The sequence below is a fragment of the Pinus tabuliformis genome, chromosome 2_2 (genome assembly GCF_031772625.1).
Source record: "Pinus tabuliformis cultivar Carrire ecotype Pingquan chromosome 2_2, CPIR1, whole genome shotgun sequence".
Classification (NCBI taxonomy): Eukaryota; Viridiplantae; Streptophyta; class Pinopsida; order Pinales; family Pinaceae; genus Pinus; species Pinus tabuliformis.
In genome coordinates, this window is record NC_142300.1 from 630,954,685 (window position 1) to 630,972,279 (window position 17,595).

Below are 17,595 nucleotides of genomic sequence, written 5' to 3' on the forward strand. Positions count from 1 at the left end.
ACTTATTGCTCCCATTGTTACGTGTAATAATCCCTCTACTAATAAGCAACCTACCATTCAAATTAAATCTTCCTCTTTGAAATTACTAGTTGACGACAAAAAGGGAAAACAACCATTGGTTAAGACTCCCAACACTATGTCCTCTAAATCCATCTCTTCCCATTCAATGGAAGATACTTAGAAAATAGAGGGAGAGGTTAAGAGAGATATTTCTTACATGGATGTGCATCTTGATTTATTCGAAGTACCAATTTTTATTTTTATTTTCATTTCTCAATACTATTCACTTGACTTAGATTGGATGAGACGTTGAAATTTTGACTAAGTGTTGGCGTTATGAGACAAGTGTTGTCCTTGATGGCAAATCACACAGAGGATAGATCATAGTGCAGCAGGTCAGCAACAAGGATTTGATGATCAGACTACAAGAATGAAGAAAATATATATATATATATATATATATATATATATATATATATATATATATATATATGTAGGTTCATCGTGACCAAGTAACGTATACACGTGGGTTAGATGTTACAAAGGCGCGTATGCGTATACACGCACTTTCATGCAAGGAAAAGCGTGTATATGTTGGAAAACTTACCTTTGGTCCGTGGTAGTTAGTCCTTGGTATTTGAACCTATGGTTTTGGACCATGGTACCTCGTCAGACGTGTTGATCCCAAGTATTGGGTCCGTAGTATTGGTTTATTATGGTTTTGGACTGTGGTATTGAGCAAGGCCTAAGACTATAAAAGGAGAAGAAGATCATTAGGCAAGGGCATCCGAAAAGTCTTGAATATCTGATGAAGGATGAGATCCAGTATGCAGGTTATGGGTTGATGATGCATTGCTTGATCTGAGCTAAGGAGGGATCTCACCGGTTGATGGAGAACAAGATCTAAGGAGAGATCGGGATCAAATGGTTTGAAATGGACTATCCTTATATGGTTGATTATGCTTATTCTAGATCTGCATACTGACGCATGTAATGTTCTATAAATGTTATGAGTATGACTGATGTCTGGTACAGCTGCAAAGTTATAAGAAATATTTTTAGATCTGTACGCGGGTTGGCCTTGGAAAAAGTGCATATGTACGCGGGATGGCCTTGGAAAAAGCACGTATGTACGCGGGTTTGATTCATCGTAGTAGCGTATACATTTTGAAGTTTGATGTTTGAAGTTGCAGTTGGGTCTGATTGTTATTGCAGAGTTCTGTTGTCTGCTCTGTGTTCTGGTGACTGTGTTGTTGACAGGGTTTCAGTGTTTCAGTGATTCAGAGATTGATGATGCTAGTATTGATTGTTTTGTGCTTCAATGATATTTATGGGTCCAGTATGAAAATTTGATGAAACGTGGCCTTTAGATTATAGTGTTGTGCTTCAGGAGTATCCAGTTTGAAAATGTATGAAATGTGGTCCCTGGAGGGTGAAAGGAGATTGTAGGTCGGCGCCTAAGTACTAGTACATCGGCTAGTACAAGAGCAAAGGGGTTAGTAGTTCCCTTCCAGTAGCCGCTGGAGAACGAGTGAAGATTGGAGCATTCAGTAGGCAGGCACCTACGTACTAGTAAATGGATCAGCTAGTACAAGAGCTAAGGGGGTTGTAGCTCCCATCCAAGAGAGTCTGGAAAAAGAGAGAGGGTTGTAGCCCTCTGCAGGTAGAAGCCTGTGTAGTGGTAAAGTACTGCACCAGTACAAAATATTGTAAAATGAAGTATCTTATTGAAAGAAGATAGAGACGACTTGCAGCAGGTGGTTTTCACCCACATTGGGTTTCCACCTTATATCATGGTGTTCATGTGTGCTTCTTGTGTGTGATGATCTGTTCTGTTTTACTGCACCTGCTTACTGTTCATATGGTTAATAAAGTTCTGATGCACTAACTAAAGATCAACGTTTAATGGATTAACTGAATCATAAATATTTTGGATATACGCTAGTCGCTTTAGACACAGTTGCGTATACACGCGGGTTCCATTGAATGAAGTAGCGTATATGTATCTAAGTATGGAATGAAAAAGTATTATTGATCTAATAATACTGATTCACCCCCCCCCCTCTCAGTGTTATTTCCAACAATTGGTATCAGAGCAGGTCCTTTGGTAGAGGCTTGGTCGCTTAAAGGAGATCTGTGGAACAATGGGAAAGAAGCTTAAGAAGAAAGCACATAAGCAAAAGAAGACATCTCAGAAGAACTATGACAGTAGGAGAATCGATTGGGGATTAGGTGTAAGAAGCTCTTCAGATTCAAAATCAGATTCAGAATCATTTCAGAATGAAGATGAGCTATCAGGTATGAATTTGCTATCCTCTGATGTTCCAGCTATCTATCCATTTGGAAAAGATGAAAGCGATAGCGAAACCACTGAATTTTCTCTTATGGGTGAACAAGAAAGATATCAAGTAGTGGCAGAATTTAAAAGGCTTTTAGACAAAATCAGAGATCAACAAGATCTATTGAACAAAAGGGAATGTGACTTCAAACAAGAAGCTACCAAACTAAAAGCCCAACTAGAGGAAGGAAACAAGGCAAGGAAATTATTCAAGGACAAATATCAAAAGTTGCAGGATGAAGCAACATCACTAAGAGATGAAGTCAATGAAAGAAGCACAACCATCAAGAAACTCAGAGATAGATCCAGTTACTATGAAAGTCTTGAAGCTACGACCCTCTCGCTAAAGGAAGATCTTGAAGAATCAGAGAAGCATAATAAAGATCTACTCCAAGCTATTGAGAAACAAGAAAATGAAGTCATCAGCTTAAAATCTCAGCTGGAATGTGCCTTCAGAATCCGTCAAATGAAGCAGGATCTAAATGAAGAACAAGAAAAGGAGATTCTCAAACTAAGGCAACAAATGGAAGAAGGAAGAAAGTCTGAAGAAATTTTGAAGAAGCAATGTTTGGAAAAGGAAGAAAATATCTTGAAAGGTAAATTAGAAGAAAAGGATAAGATTTTGTGATTTCAAGATAGTACTAAAGTCTTGGATGATATTCTTAATAGTCAAAGGTCTCCTGCTATCAAAACTGGTCTTGGTTTTCATAAATCTGTTGAAGGTGAATCTAGTTCACAAGGTGAGGCAAGGAACTCTAAAGAGAAATCGAAAATGATCAACAAGGAGATGAGAGGTCAACCCCATCAGTAATCAAGGAAAGAGATTCTTCAAAGAAAATCTTTTACTCCTAACTATGGAAGTAATAGTCGGCCATTTACTCAGATGAATAACATTGAATGTTATGAATGTCATAATCTTGGACATGTTGCAGCTAGATGCAGAAGAAGAATGGTTCAAGATCATCACACAAAAAAATCATCACATTCCCGATACTTTAATGGATATTTCTTTACTTGCAATATGTTTGGTCACAAAGTTACTGATTGCTACAGAAGGAATATGAAACATGTAAGATGTTATGCATGTAACAAGCTTGGACATATAGCAAAGGAATGCAGGAACAAAGTACGGACATCACACCAAAAGGAGAAAACATCATCACACTTGAAGATATGGAAGAAGAAGGAAGTACAGTCAGAAAGATGTGGCACAGCACAATGTACTCAGACACAACACAACACAGACATAACAGACTCAGAGGGAGCTAAAAGTATAAAACTTCAGTCTCCTGAATCTCATACGCAAGTTTCTGTGGATACAGTCGCGTATATGTTGGTTTGAATAAAATTAGTGGGCTAGACTCTAGGTGAGAAGAGTCTGATATGGGTCTGACAAAGACCATCTGGCACAGGTTCAGGGGGAGCAGATTAACTTCTAATAATGCATTGTTGGCATTACCTTAGAAGCTCTTGGTTCATGTACACAAGCTGTTTTGGTTAGAGCAGGTGCAGAAGGAGAACAAAAGGAGATCATGGTTGCTGATCTGAAAAGTGTTTGACAGATGTTGCTGCTATCAGTTATTGGTGACTTTCATAAGTCTTGCTTTAGATATTTCGCCTCTATGTCATGTATCTCTTTTATGGTGTCAAGGTCATGTAACGACCTATATTGGTTTCCCCACTATGCGTGGGATGAAGATGTAATGTTCTTGTTTTATCATGTGTAAACTTTTGATGTATCCCCACTTGGTTGGGAAATGGATGTATGTATGAGTCCTTGGTGATAGGAAGGTCATTTATGATAGAGTCATGTTCTTCTTGTAAGACATCTTTTTGCAGACCTTGATTATAGTCAGGGGGAGCATGAATAGCACACTTCAGCAGAGCAGAGACTTCAGCATGTACAAAAGGGGAGCATGGACAGATTGGTACACCTTCGCATATACAAAGGGGGAGCTCATTCAGAAATTTCAGCAGGCACTGAGGGGGAGTATGGATAGCAAAAGAAGAGAGTATCTTGGTCCGCCCTTTGCCCTTGATGTCAAAGGGGGAGAGTGATTTGGTATTGTTGCCATCAAGTCCAAAGGGGGAGATTGTTGGCATTATGATGCATGTGTTGTACTTGATGGCAACCAACTCGTAGAAGATCAACTCACTTATTTATAACTAGATGAATCTTCAGAAGAGATATCAGATGTGATTGAATGCATGAGATATCAGATGATAAGTTCTAAGTGTGACAAGCTAGCTTTGCCATCAAGTCCAAAGGGGGAGATTGTTGGCATTATGAGACAAGTGTTGTCCTTGATGGAAAATCACACAGAGGACAGATCATAGTGCAGCAGGTCAGCAACAAGGATTTGATGATCAGACTACAAGAATGAAGAAAAATATATATACGCAGGTTCATCGTGACCAAGCCGCGTATACACGCGGGTTAGACGTTACAAAGGCGCGTATGCGTATACACGCACTTTCATGCAAGGAAAAGCGCGTATATGTTGGAAAACTTACCTTTGGTCCGTGGTAGTTAGTCCTTGGTATTTGAACCTATGGTTTTGGACCATGGTACCTCGTCAGACGTGTTGATCCCAAGTATTGGGTCCATAGTATTGGTTTATTATGGTTTTGGACCGTGGTATTGAGCAAGGCCTAAGACTATAAAAGGAGAAGAAGATCATTAGGCAAGGGCATCTGAAAAGTCTTGAATATCTGATGAAGGATGAGATCCAGTATGCAGGTTATGGGTTGATGATGCATTGCTTGATCTGAGCTAAGGAGGGATCTCATTGGTTGATGGAGAACAAGATCTAAGGAGAGATCAGGATCAAATGGTTTGAAATGAACTATCCTTATATGGTTGATTATGCTTATTCTAGATCTGCATACTAACACATGTAATGTTCTATAAATGTTATGAGTATGACTGATGTCTGGTACAACTGCAAAGTTATAAGAAATATTTTTAGATCTGTACGCGGGTTGGCCTTGGAAAAAGCGCGTATGTACGCGAGTTTGATTCATCGTAGTAGCGTATACATTTTGAAGTTTGATGTTTGAAGTTGCAGTTGGGTCTGATTGTTATTGCAGAGTTCTGTTGTCTGCTCTATGTTCTGGTGACTGTGTTGTTGACAGGGTTTCAGTGTTTCATTGATTCAGAGATTGATGATGCTAGTATTGATTGTTTTGTGCTTCAATGATATTTATGGGTCCAGTATGAAAATTTGATGAAACGTGGCCTTCAGATTATAGTGCTGTGCTTCAGGAGTATCCAGTCTGAAAATGTATGAAATGTGGTCCTTGTAGGGTGAAAGGAGATTGTAGGCCGGCGCCTAAGTACTAGTACATCAGCTAGTACAAGAGCAAAGGGGGTAGTAGCTCCCTTCCAGTAGCCGTTGGAGAACGAGTGAAGATTGAAGCATTCAGTAGGCAGGCACCTACGTACTAGTAAATGGATCAGCTAGTACAAGAGCTAAGGGGGTTGTAGCTCCCATCCAGGAGAGTCTGGAAAACGAGAGAGGGTTGTAGCCCTCTGCAGGTAGAAGCCTGTGTACTGGTAAAGGACTGCACCAGTACAAAATATTGTAAAATGAAGTATCTTATTGAAAGAAGATAGAGATGACTTGCAGCAGGTGGTTTTCACCCACATTGGGTTTCCACCTTATATCATGGTGTTCATGTGTGCTTCATGTGTGTGATGATCTGTTCTATTTTACTGCACCTGCTTACTGTTCATATGGTTAATAAAGTTTTGATGCACTAACTAAAAATCAACGTTTAATGGATTAACTGAATCATAAATATTTTGGATATACGCTAGTTACTTTAGACACAGTTGCGTATACACGCGGGTTCCATTGAATGAAGTAGCGTATATGTATCTAAGTATGGAAATGAAAAAGTATTATTGATATGATAATACTGATTCACCCCCCCGCCCCCTCTCAGTATTATTTCCAACACTAAGTTTTGAACCCTATGATTATTTCATTTTTTTGAAAATTATTTTTATCTTATTTTATATATTTGGAGAGATAAGAAGTGTGATGATTGCATGATTTGATGGATTTTCATGGTATATTTCCTTTGTGATATGCATATGGTTTTATTATATGATGTGTTGAAATGATTACCAGGAGTTACAATATGTGTTTAATATGGCTTGGAGTTATAAGTTATATTTCACAATAGAGTCTAGTGGGATCCTTGCCTATCTTAAGAAAAGTCATGAATATAATGTTGTAACCACTTATTAACTGAAAATACTTTATTTATTCAATTTTTCCTTCCATTTCATGTAAATATGATAAGAATATCAAAATAAGTTGAAACCAAATAACTGCTGGAGAATGATACAAATGGATATGAGGAAATCAATGATAAGGATTCATTCATTTAAAGGGAGGTATGCTTAAGCTTTGAAAGTTTTGTGCACATAATTATTTTCATCCATTCTTAGAATTTTGTGGACTAAACAACTTTTTTGATAGCAAGGATTTACTTAAGTGGCAAAAAAAGGCAAAGTGACACTAATCTAGCCTTTCCCTTTAATATTGTTCATTTTCTGTATTTTTCTACACTCTTTAGAATTTCTGACATTGTTCAATGCTAATCAGTCATACTTCATGTATATAATAATTGTGTGTATCACAATCCTTGAGATGGTCCAAGGTAGATTATAGATATATATAATTACATGCATGTTCTTGATACATGACTCACATGTATTTTGGAAAATAGATCCAATAGTGCTAGATCTTACATAGAGTAAGTTGTGCCTTTACAAAGAGAAATTGATGTTTTGTCATATAGATGTCCATATAGAATCAATTTCTTTCAATAAACTAAAATGAAATATACACATTCCCCTAGTACAGAAACCCTGGAGGAATAAAAACCACATACAACATGTCAAAACCCCAATAAAAACCAAAAATAATGGTTGCAAAGGGCCATGTGAAAATACCCATAAGGGTTCCTTAAAATTTTAGGGCCAAACCCAAGTGGACAAAGATCCCATGACTCCAACACCGATAGAAAAAATGAGCCATGTGGTTGAGCAACAGGATAAGGTCGCCATGACTAGAGGTAGCAAAGTGATGCAACGACAAAATATAGACATGCAACCCACTCCAAATGTGATGATGTTGGGCAAGAGTCATACCAGATAAATCAGTGGACGGTGGTACCACATGTAAAAGGAACTGATAACAATAAATGAGGGTTGCAGAGGCTAGGGAAGGCTTCGAGCCCTCCCCCCCCTCAATACCAAAACCTTCACAGTGGAAAACGATGGAAACCACACAAACTAGAGCCACTAGAACTCTGGCTGGAAGCGGCATCATGAACTGAGAGAAAGAGGAACCAACAACATGAAGACGAGGACCAAGAAGGTTAGGTTTCCAGCCTCTAAGCCTTTACCCCCTTCAATGCTCTTTCTCGAGTAGAGATCTTTTATATGATAGGGTTGTCCACTTTAATAAATTTATTAGCAAAAATAAATCCAAATAATTCATTGATGAATATAGTGAGACTAGTATTTTTTTTTAAATGAAAAGTTAGAGATTGAATCCTACCACTTTGATGATTTTCTATCACGTGTATGAAATTTCCCTACCAATGTATATATATCAAGTAAACAAGGAGAATAGGATATGATATGACAATAAAGTAAACTTTGCAAATTTTGATATCTTAATAGGTTTCTTTTAAAATTTCAAATTTGATGGGCTTTGTGATTATGTATTATATCAATTTTAGAGGTAAAGAAACCTGTCCATTAAAACATAGGTTTGTTCTTACATAGTATCTTAAGGAACATAATGTTTACTTGGCATGTTATAAGTAGAATAAGATAAAAGACTAGCTGCATTTGTTTATGTGTTGTGTTGTACATGTGCATTTGTTGTGTTGTACGTGTTTATGTATTGTGTGGTACATGCGTATGTATTGTGTTGTACATGTGCACCTGTTGTGTTGTTCCATGTGTACGTGTATATGTTGTGGTACATTGTGTATATGTGCATATGTTGTGTTGTGCCATGCGTACGTGTATGTGTTGTGGCACATTGTGTATGTGTGCATATGTTGTGTAATGTATTGGCAGGAAGGTATGGGACTGCTTGGACCTTGGTGTTGTGAGTTGTGGGATAGGTAGGTTTGGGAGTGCCTGGATTCACGAAGGTGTGGGATACGCCGAAATTCCTGTTGACAGAAGACTTCCCCGATTGGTAGTGCCCTTGTTCCCAAGGTAGCGATTGGGCTTAATTATATCCCATATAGCCACCGCTGGGAGATTGTCGGGATGGAAACTGATCTGACGTGTGTTATAGTCGAAGAGGAGAAGAGAAGAGAAGGCATTGGGTGCTTTCTAGGATGACAATCCATCCAGTGATTATACGTGGAAAAGAGAAGAGAAGGCGTTGGGTGGTTGCCATGATGGCAACTGATTCGGTGTGTGTACATGGCAAATAGAAGAGAAGGCACTGCGTGTTTTCTGGGATGGCAACCCATTCGATATGTGTACATGGTCAAAGAAGGTAGCAAGGAGTAAATTAAGATAAGTATCACACTTTTATTGATTTTTGAGCCTTTAAATTGCAAATCAAAATACCATATTCTGATTTATGACGGTTTGGATCACGAGTTGACTTGGTTTTGTTGTGATAGGAATTAAAGGAAAATTTCAAGTTCACTGTAGGAATAATCTTCTAATAAGGTATCTCATAAAGTCTGTGTGCTCATGATGTATGAATGAGTATAGGATTACCTGGTTCGAATGAATGAAGTTAACCACAAGGTGGAATGACAACAATATTTTGAACTTTAAATAGAACCATTGTGTGACACTGGAATTCAATGAAGCCTATTTATTACCATGAAGCATGCTATGACCCGTTTAATAGTTTAGAGGCAGGGAGATGCCTAGGATTGAGATCCTTCGGATGTGAGGAAGCCTTGCCAAGGGACAGATCACCTGAGGGATTGAGAAGGGGATGTCTGAACTAGGAAGGTTTGTGACTACACGAAGAGGAGGCTAATCAGATTGCCCTAGAGACAGAGAAGGGAAGGCTGAAATATATGAAATTTGGTTTCTTTGTCATGAACTTGGTTGATTGGGATTAGGAGTACATTGGGAGTGTGCGTAGATACAATGAGCTAAAAGGATAAGGAGCGCAAGGATGCCAAGCATTGGACATTGGAGGCAAGCAACACTTCAAGAGGAAGAACAAATCAGAATGGTCTGGACATTCCTAAAGTATCCAAAGATTGCCATGGAAAATGGTTGAATTTTGATTATAATTTCATTTGCTCGCTGAATAAAATGCATGAAGCATTGTAAATACTATGTAGTGCCATGAAACAATATGTGTTCTATTTTGTTTTCGGTATGGCATAAGAGAAAAAGAACACCTAGGAGAGTGTTTCTTCGAGGGGGAGGGGTTTGTGATAGCCTCAACCTGAGTTCCTTATGAAAATGCAATGTGAGTATTTTGCAATAACAATATAATTAAAATGGGCCGAGTCAAAAGGGACACGATTCTAGAGTTGCGGAGGTTACTTTCTTGGGATGTAAAGGTTTCCTTATGAGGAAAATATGGACTGTTGTTGACAACCATTAGCTAGTTGATGTGGCTTTAGAAAAACTGGTCTTCTAAATTAAATTTGGTTGCAAGGAAGTATGCAGGGCCATGTGATTAGTGAGAGACTTGCAAGGGAAAAATGACAGGAATTAATGAAGCTAGGAGACTGTGAAACAAATTTCATCCATTCAAACTCTTATCAATGGGAACACGAATTCAGTCAAACATGGGAGCTGCATGGAGGAGGATTTAGGTATTAATCCATTTAGGATATAGAGCAGGGAAAAGAGAATAGCATTGACTCAGGGAACATTGATTCACTCAAGCAGGATTCAATACCCGTTCGAGCATTTGTCAACATAGAGTATAGCTGAAGAGAAGTGAAGGAGAATGGCTTTGAGTTTCCATGGTGTCTATGGGTTGAGATAGAGATCTCTTGAACCCTGGAAAACTTGGGAAGAGACCATCCCTTGAGACAATATCTGTGGAAGCCGCTCTTGAAGTTTACCTGGCTTATCTCCTTGTTTGTAGTGCATTTTCGACTCCCTGAAAAAGAGGGTGAATCCCTTGTGATCTTTCGTGGGAAAGGTTGTGAACCTCTGGATTGGTGTGGGGCTGGTCTTAAGACACGCAACATGTTTGGCCTTCCCCGAAGTTAAATGCAAGTATAAATGTTTTGCAGGATCATGAAATCAGACCCTGATGGTAGACACATGGCTCGACAACCATGTTATTAGCTAGGGGCATAACCACCTGATAGGTTAGCTTGTTGATCAACCCTAGCATTCCCAAGTTCAAGTGCGGGAGGGAGCGGGGTGAGTCAGCATGAGGGGGTAAGAGATCCTATCAAAATCGTGCTCGAAGAAGCCTTTGAGCGACAAAGGAACGCGATGATGGACAACTTTTCCCAGATCCTTCAGCGCTACCCAGGGGCAACACATCTACTTCTCGCAACTACTTTGGAAGCGCCACACCCTTTAAGGTATAAGTTAATTTTGACATTCCCATATTTGAGGGTCAGATATATGCGGATGCTGTAGATAAATTGTTAAATCTGCGAGTAGGATATTTTTTTGTTCATGATTTTTCCAGCTGGGTAAATGTCACTTCTGCACTTCTCAACGCCACCCCTCGCGTCAAGCATTGGTGGGAAACATACTACGAGCAGAAGGATGAAGGTTTGACCTCATTATTTTCAGTCGCACCCACTTGGAATTGATTTTGGGATGCCATCAAAGAGCAGTACTACCTTTTCGAAAGCTATGAGGATAAGTACATAAAGTCGACCATGTTGCGGTAGAGAAGGGACAAAGAGGTTTCGGGGTTTACCAACATTTTTCATATCCTTCGCACAAAGTTGGGTATCAAGGATTCAGAGTGACATTTGGTACTCAAATACCGCGACTGCCTACATAGGTACATCTAGGACGAGATGGAGTTCCTGGATATCTCCTCTCTTGGCATGACATACTAATACCCAGTCAAGATCGAGCAGAAGTTTAAACAAAAGAAGCAAGATTTTGGATCTACGAATCCGAAGAACAAAGGACAAAGCCAAGGCCGAGGGACCAAAGACAACCCTTAGAAGCCACAAGATAAGAACACCACCACGAAGTCAAAGAAGGACACAAGAAAGTGGTGTGAGTTCCATAAGAGCCCCACTCACAACACAAGTGAGTGTCGGACTAAGCAGTGGTTGGTGGTCGAGTTGAAGGCTTCAGAATTAGATGCATGTTTCGACCCTGAGTTAGAACCCGACAAGAGGAATGACAAAGGGAAAGAGATTATTGATGTGGACCCCAGCGCCAGCGTTGCCACCACCAAGATCTAGAAGAATGAGCCCAACGATCCAGAGGAGGGGAGCGTCTTTTCCACTCACAAATGTGGGTGAAGGGTTTGTCGCTGCAATTCATTGTCAACAGTGGTAGCCAAAAGAACCTCATTTCAGCAGAGGTCGTGAAGTGGCTAGGCCTATTGACCATACGACACCCGCAGCCGTACAACATTGGGTGGCTTCACCAAGGACGAGATCTTCGAGTCAGCGAATAGTGCTCCCTTCCCTACAACATCAAGCCCTTCACAGATGAGGTACTGTGTGACGTTGCTCCTCTCGAAGTTTGTGATGTATTATTAGGAAAACCATACTTGTGGAACGAAATGTTGTATATGAGTCTAGGCCTTGCTCTGTGATCATTTCTTTGGGTGATATGTTATACAGGATAGCAAAGGTAGCCCCACCTACCGCCACCTCTCAAAGTAAGGTGAAGATCGTAGCCACATGCATGGCCCTCGAGAAGGGTTCCTCCACGCAGCAGAAGCAGGTGGATACAGTCATGGAAGAATATAGGGACATCTTCTCCTCACCCACAGGGGTATGGTTGCATTATCAGGTCAAGCATTCGTTCGATCTGACTCCCGGAGCACCTCTACCCAACGGGTCAATATATCGTCGCTCCATTGTGGAAAATGCCAAGGACAAGAAATTACATGATCAACATCGGGTGCCACACAAGTTTCAGGTGGGCGACAAAGTCTGGTTATGTTTGCAGAAAGAACGCCTTACAAGAGCCCATCGGAAACTCAAACCACTCCGATATGGGCTATGCACCATCACCAAGGCTGTAGGCAACAATGCCTTCGAGCTTGGCATTCCACGTTCCTTGGTCTACACTTAATGTTCAATGTAGACTGCCTTCGGCCGGACTTTCCACCATTGCTGGACACATCCGATGTTGCAGGAACAGCTCACACCAACATAGGTAAACCCAGACTACCTGGAACAAGTCCCCATTGATCGGATCATGGACACAGATCAAGAGAACTCACCGACAGAAGATCCAACTATATCTGGTTGTCAAAGCTGGCCAACTCCTTCACCAAGGCAAGTGGATCACTGTTGATTTGGGGTAGCATTGAATGTTCTCTAGCCATGAAAATTGGTGGAGACGCTAAAGTGCACGAGATCTCCAACACCCAGAAATGGTTTGGGCAGATTCTTCCCGGTGTTAGCTACCTATACCAATAGGTTTCATATTTCATGATTGGCAAAGAAAGTTCCAAATATGCTCTGCTTTGGTGATGCAAAGATCCCATATTTTCAAAGGAAGATAATGTGTGTACATAGCTTGATGATGACTCAATTTTAGATGGATGGTCCAACAGCCTAATCTGGATCATGCCATGTTTCAATTTTCTGTTGTAGAATAGAGAAAGAAGTTAGTCCAAACTGTTTAATCTTGGCAGACCAGAAGTTAGGTAGAGAACTAAGGTTCCCAACTGCTTAATCTGGGACCTTGGAAGCAATAAGGGTAGTTCTAGATAGAAAATCAAAAGAAAAAGCCAAAAGAAAAGAAAAGGCACATAAGGGTCTGCAAGTCTAAGTGCACCCTCCATGAAGAAACAAAAATGCTAGGCAAGTAGATGGGTAGGCAGATGGGGTTGCAGAAATATCATTCCTTTCAATTGAGTGTTTGGTAACCTTTTATAAAGGAACATCAGTGGATAAAGAAGGTCCTCTTCTCCATCATTTTGCAGCAAAACAAAGGAGCATGTCTAACTTCCTGTTTCCCCCCATTCACATTCATTGCTAACAATCCCATCACCAGTTGTGTTCATGAAAGAATTCAAGGCTTTATGTTGGTTCTTGTTTCTCTAAAAGCCACATTTCTTGTCTAAAATTCTTTTCATTTTGATCTACTTCCTAAGCTAAGTTGTTTTCATATAAACGTAGTGTTATCACTCCTCATTCACCTTTTCCACTCATATTAACCCCTAACTTCTTATTATATAAATCCCTGTGTTCCCCTTTTCCCTTACTATTATAAATATTATGGTGTATAAACCCCAAGCATCCTATAAATATTCCCCCCCCCTTGGCATTATAGCCATATGTTCAAAGTCAAGGATTAAATTGACCTCTGGTCAGTTTAATAGCCTAAGCATTACCCCTCTTTTCCCTTCAGAAATCATTTAAACCATTTTCCCCTTCATTTGCAAAAGAACCTTGTAAAAAACCCCACTTTCACCCCTAACCTGCTTTATTTGCAAAAATACATCAAAAACTTGCTTTTCGGCTTTATCCAAAGTTTGGCGCAAATGTGCATTTTTATAAAAAATTACATTGAAAACCCATATTATCCGCCGAAGTCCTAAGTCCCGTCGGGCACGAATTTCACAAAAAGTATTAAAATATTCTCGCTAGCTGACCCTATCGTCCGGACGACTTGATGACCCGTCGACCGTCGGATCTGGGCTTTCCCATCCGACGGTCCAGATCCATATCAGGTCAGCCCCGATGTCCGTAAGTTATCACCCGAGAAATTGTCAGAGGGTGACGTCAGGCCTCTGCCACGCGTCACCCCCACAAGTTCTCGGGTCGCCCTTTGACAAAACAACTTCCGTATTAAGGGCGATCCGAGAAAATCCACTTACCGCTTGTGGTTTTAGGCCAGTCCCGCCACGCCCACGTCATTGCCACGAGATGCCCATGTCATTGCCTCCTCACCGCCGCATCATCGCCCAGCTCGTCATTGCGCTGACCTGTCCGCCACCTCACCATCCCCATGGACCACTCACAGGCTGCCATGTCACTCAGTGATGTCATGCTGACGTCATCCGACCTTGACCCCACCTAATGACATCATGCTGATGTCATCGAAAAAAAGCGCCAAAAATCCCAAAAAGTCCATATTTTGGCCGAAAATCGTGTTTTTTATAACTTTTGTTAAAACGACTGTTGCTCACCTCTGCATGCATTTTACGACCAATCTATCGCCAACCTGCAGAAATCGACCCGAAGACCGTTGGCACGCCAATTCCACCTACATTCGTGACCATTGCCGACAATTCACGAGGTATTTATCCGAATTATTCCCCCTGCGCCTGGTTTTGTCCATAAATGTCCAAAGATAGCTTAAAAGAGTAAGAAGACACTGAATTTACCAGTAAATCCTCGGTGGTTGGCCTTCATGTTCAACTGTTGAATCAAAATTCACCTGCAGAGCCTTGTTTATCCAAGTTTTCACCAAACCTGCAGTCTGTCCGCGCATTCGTGGACTTAAAACCCGAACTGCTCTAATTCACCATAAAGAAAGTTTTTCAGGCCGAGCATTTGCTTTATCAGTCCTTTGTGCATTATTTCAATTGTTGTCACTGCAGTATACCCCATTTTCCTTGCAATTCACCTCTCTGTGCCAAGAAACGCTCCTCTGTGTTGCTATGTTCGGTAACACCAGTTCTAGTACAAAGCAGAGTCCTAAAGTAACCATGGAGACACCAGTAGCCCTGAATATTCAACCTCTGAATGCTCCACAAAGAGAATTGGAATGGAAGGCCCTGGGGGATAAGGATTATCAGATGATAGACTCATTTTCAATGAATTCCAAATTTAACATCCATCTGTTGAATGAGTTAAAGGCCCAACACCTCAGTGGAGCTGACATTTTAGGGATTTGGGACTCCAACTTGCCCATTTAAAACCTCCCTCAAGTCAATGCCCTTCCAGACTTAATCCATAGATGCTGTGAATGCTATGATCCATGTCAGAGAGCTGTTCTTAATCCCTCAGGTGCAGTCTTGTTCCATATCACCCCTGAGGCCATAAATCAAATGCTCAACTTTCATTCTGCAAGACCATTGACTCCTCTCTCCATGCTAGATTTACTAAAGAAAGGGGGGAACCTGTCCAGTGCCCAGATCATCAAAATCAATTAGTTATTCATACAACCAAGCTCTGAAACTGTGAGGACGCCTCCTATTGGAAATCCATACCTCAATGACTTGGGTAAAATGCTTGTAGATTTGATCAGCTATGTCTTGGGCTACAAGGGAATTGAGGATGTTGATGACACCATTATGGCTATGTTGTCCATATTTTCTCCTGGGAAGCCTCCTGCTGTGCACTATGATTATGCTACATATATTGCAAACAAGATTCATGAGCAATTGATGAATCTAGAAAGGGAGAAGGTGTTTAGATACACCAGATACATATATCATCTGTTCTTATTTTATCAACCTGACAGTTTCCCTATTCCTCTCAAGAAACTTGATGCCCAGGGAAATCCGAGGTCAGTTGTGTTTTCGACTTCAGTTTTCCATCACACCTCTTGCTCACCATACACATACTGTGAATTCATAGACCTTTTCATTCATCCAGCTTTGACCTTGTTGTATGGTGTTCCTCCTCCAAGATTGACTGATGAAATGCAAAGAATTCTTCATCTCTCTAAGTCCTACAGCATTGGTGATTGGTACTTTTACCAACACCACACAGTAATCAGAATATATGGCTGTGAGTGGGACCCTTATAGGCTGCCAAGATATGTCCCTATGAGACTATTTGCCTTGGAGTATTTCAGTCAGTTTGGAAATGCAGACATGATCCATTTCCATAGTAAAAACAAGAAAGTGCAATTGAAGGTCAGGAACCAACTAGGCCCTTTTCTTTACAACATAAGGGAGGAGGGATGGAAGGAAGCAGATGGCATGCTAGAGGCCCTCAGATTGGAAACTAGTTTTCGCTGGGTACCTTATGACCCTAATCATTTCATTTCTCTTAGGAGGGTAAAACATAAACTGGGTGGCTATCCTCATGTCAGATTGTCTCACATTGAGAAGTATGCCAACTCATTGAGTTGGAAAGAGGGCACCTTAGAAGAAGCAACTACTAGAGAGAAAATGATACAAAGAAATGCAAAGAATATTGAAAAAGAGGCTGACTTGGAAACTTGTGGACAGGTTTCCTCTTCATATCAAAGGCAACTAGGAGCAGCTGCCTCATCTTCCATAGCACATCAGCAAGCAGCCAGAACTACTCATCAAACTTCCAGCAAAGGCAAAGAGAAACAGATGGAGCTAGAACAGGTAGCTTCTACATAACAGCAGCAGGAAGTACAACAGCAAGAGGTACATAAAAAAAAACAGCAAGAACAAGAGCAACCAGGGCAGCAAGAGCAAACATCTGAAGCCCCAATATCCATTGAGCAACAGGCTCAAGAGAATGTGCCTGCTAGGCAAGAAAAGACAGTGGAGGCCTCAGCACTACAGACTCCCCAACAAGAAGAAAAGGGAAAGAAGAGGGATAGAGAGCAGGAGACTCCCCTCACCACCTCCACAACTCATGGAGAGAAAAGGCACAGAATGAATCCCCTCTCTGAGGAGGAAATGCCTATTGGGCAATCTTTGGGCATGGGCCCACCAAGTATGGAGGCATCTGCAAGTTCCTTTCAGCAGGAACATGAAAGAACATTTGGAGGAGAAGTCAACTCCTCAAGCCACCAAAAGGGAGCTGAAGTAGGCATCAAACAACAATTTATTGACATCAAAAAGAGGAACGAGCCAATCAAGATACAACTCTACAATCACTTGTTAAAGATGGCTCCTACAAACCAACAAAGATTGATGTCTGCCTATGATGTACGAGGGAAAAATGGTAATGAGTCATTTCATGCCAACCATGTTGCAGCCCCAGTCAGCTGCAGACTACATAAGGACCAACCTTGAGGTCCTAGCCAAAGACATCCACCCTATGGATCAAATAGAATTGCACAAACAAACGGGTGAGATGGTGTATGCCACTCTTGCAGACAAAACATTGGTAAATCTTAGGCTGGAAGATAGTCTAAACAATACAACTGCCCAACTTGAGTTGGAAAAAGCATCCTCTCAAGCAAA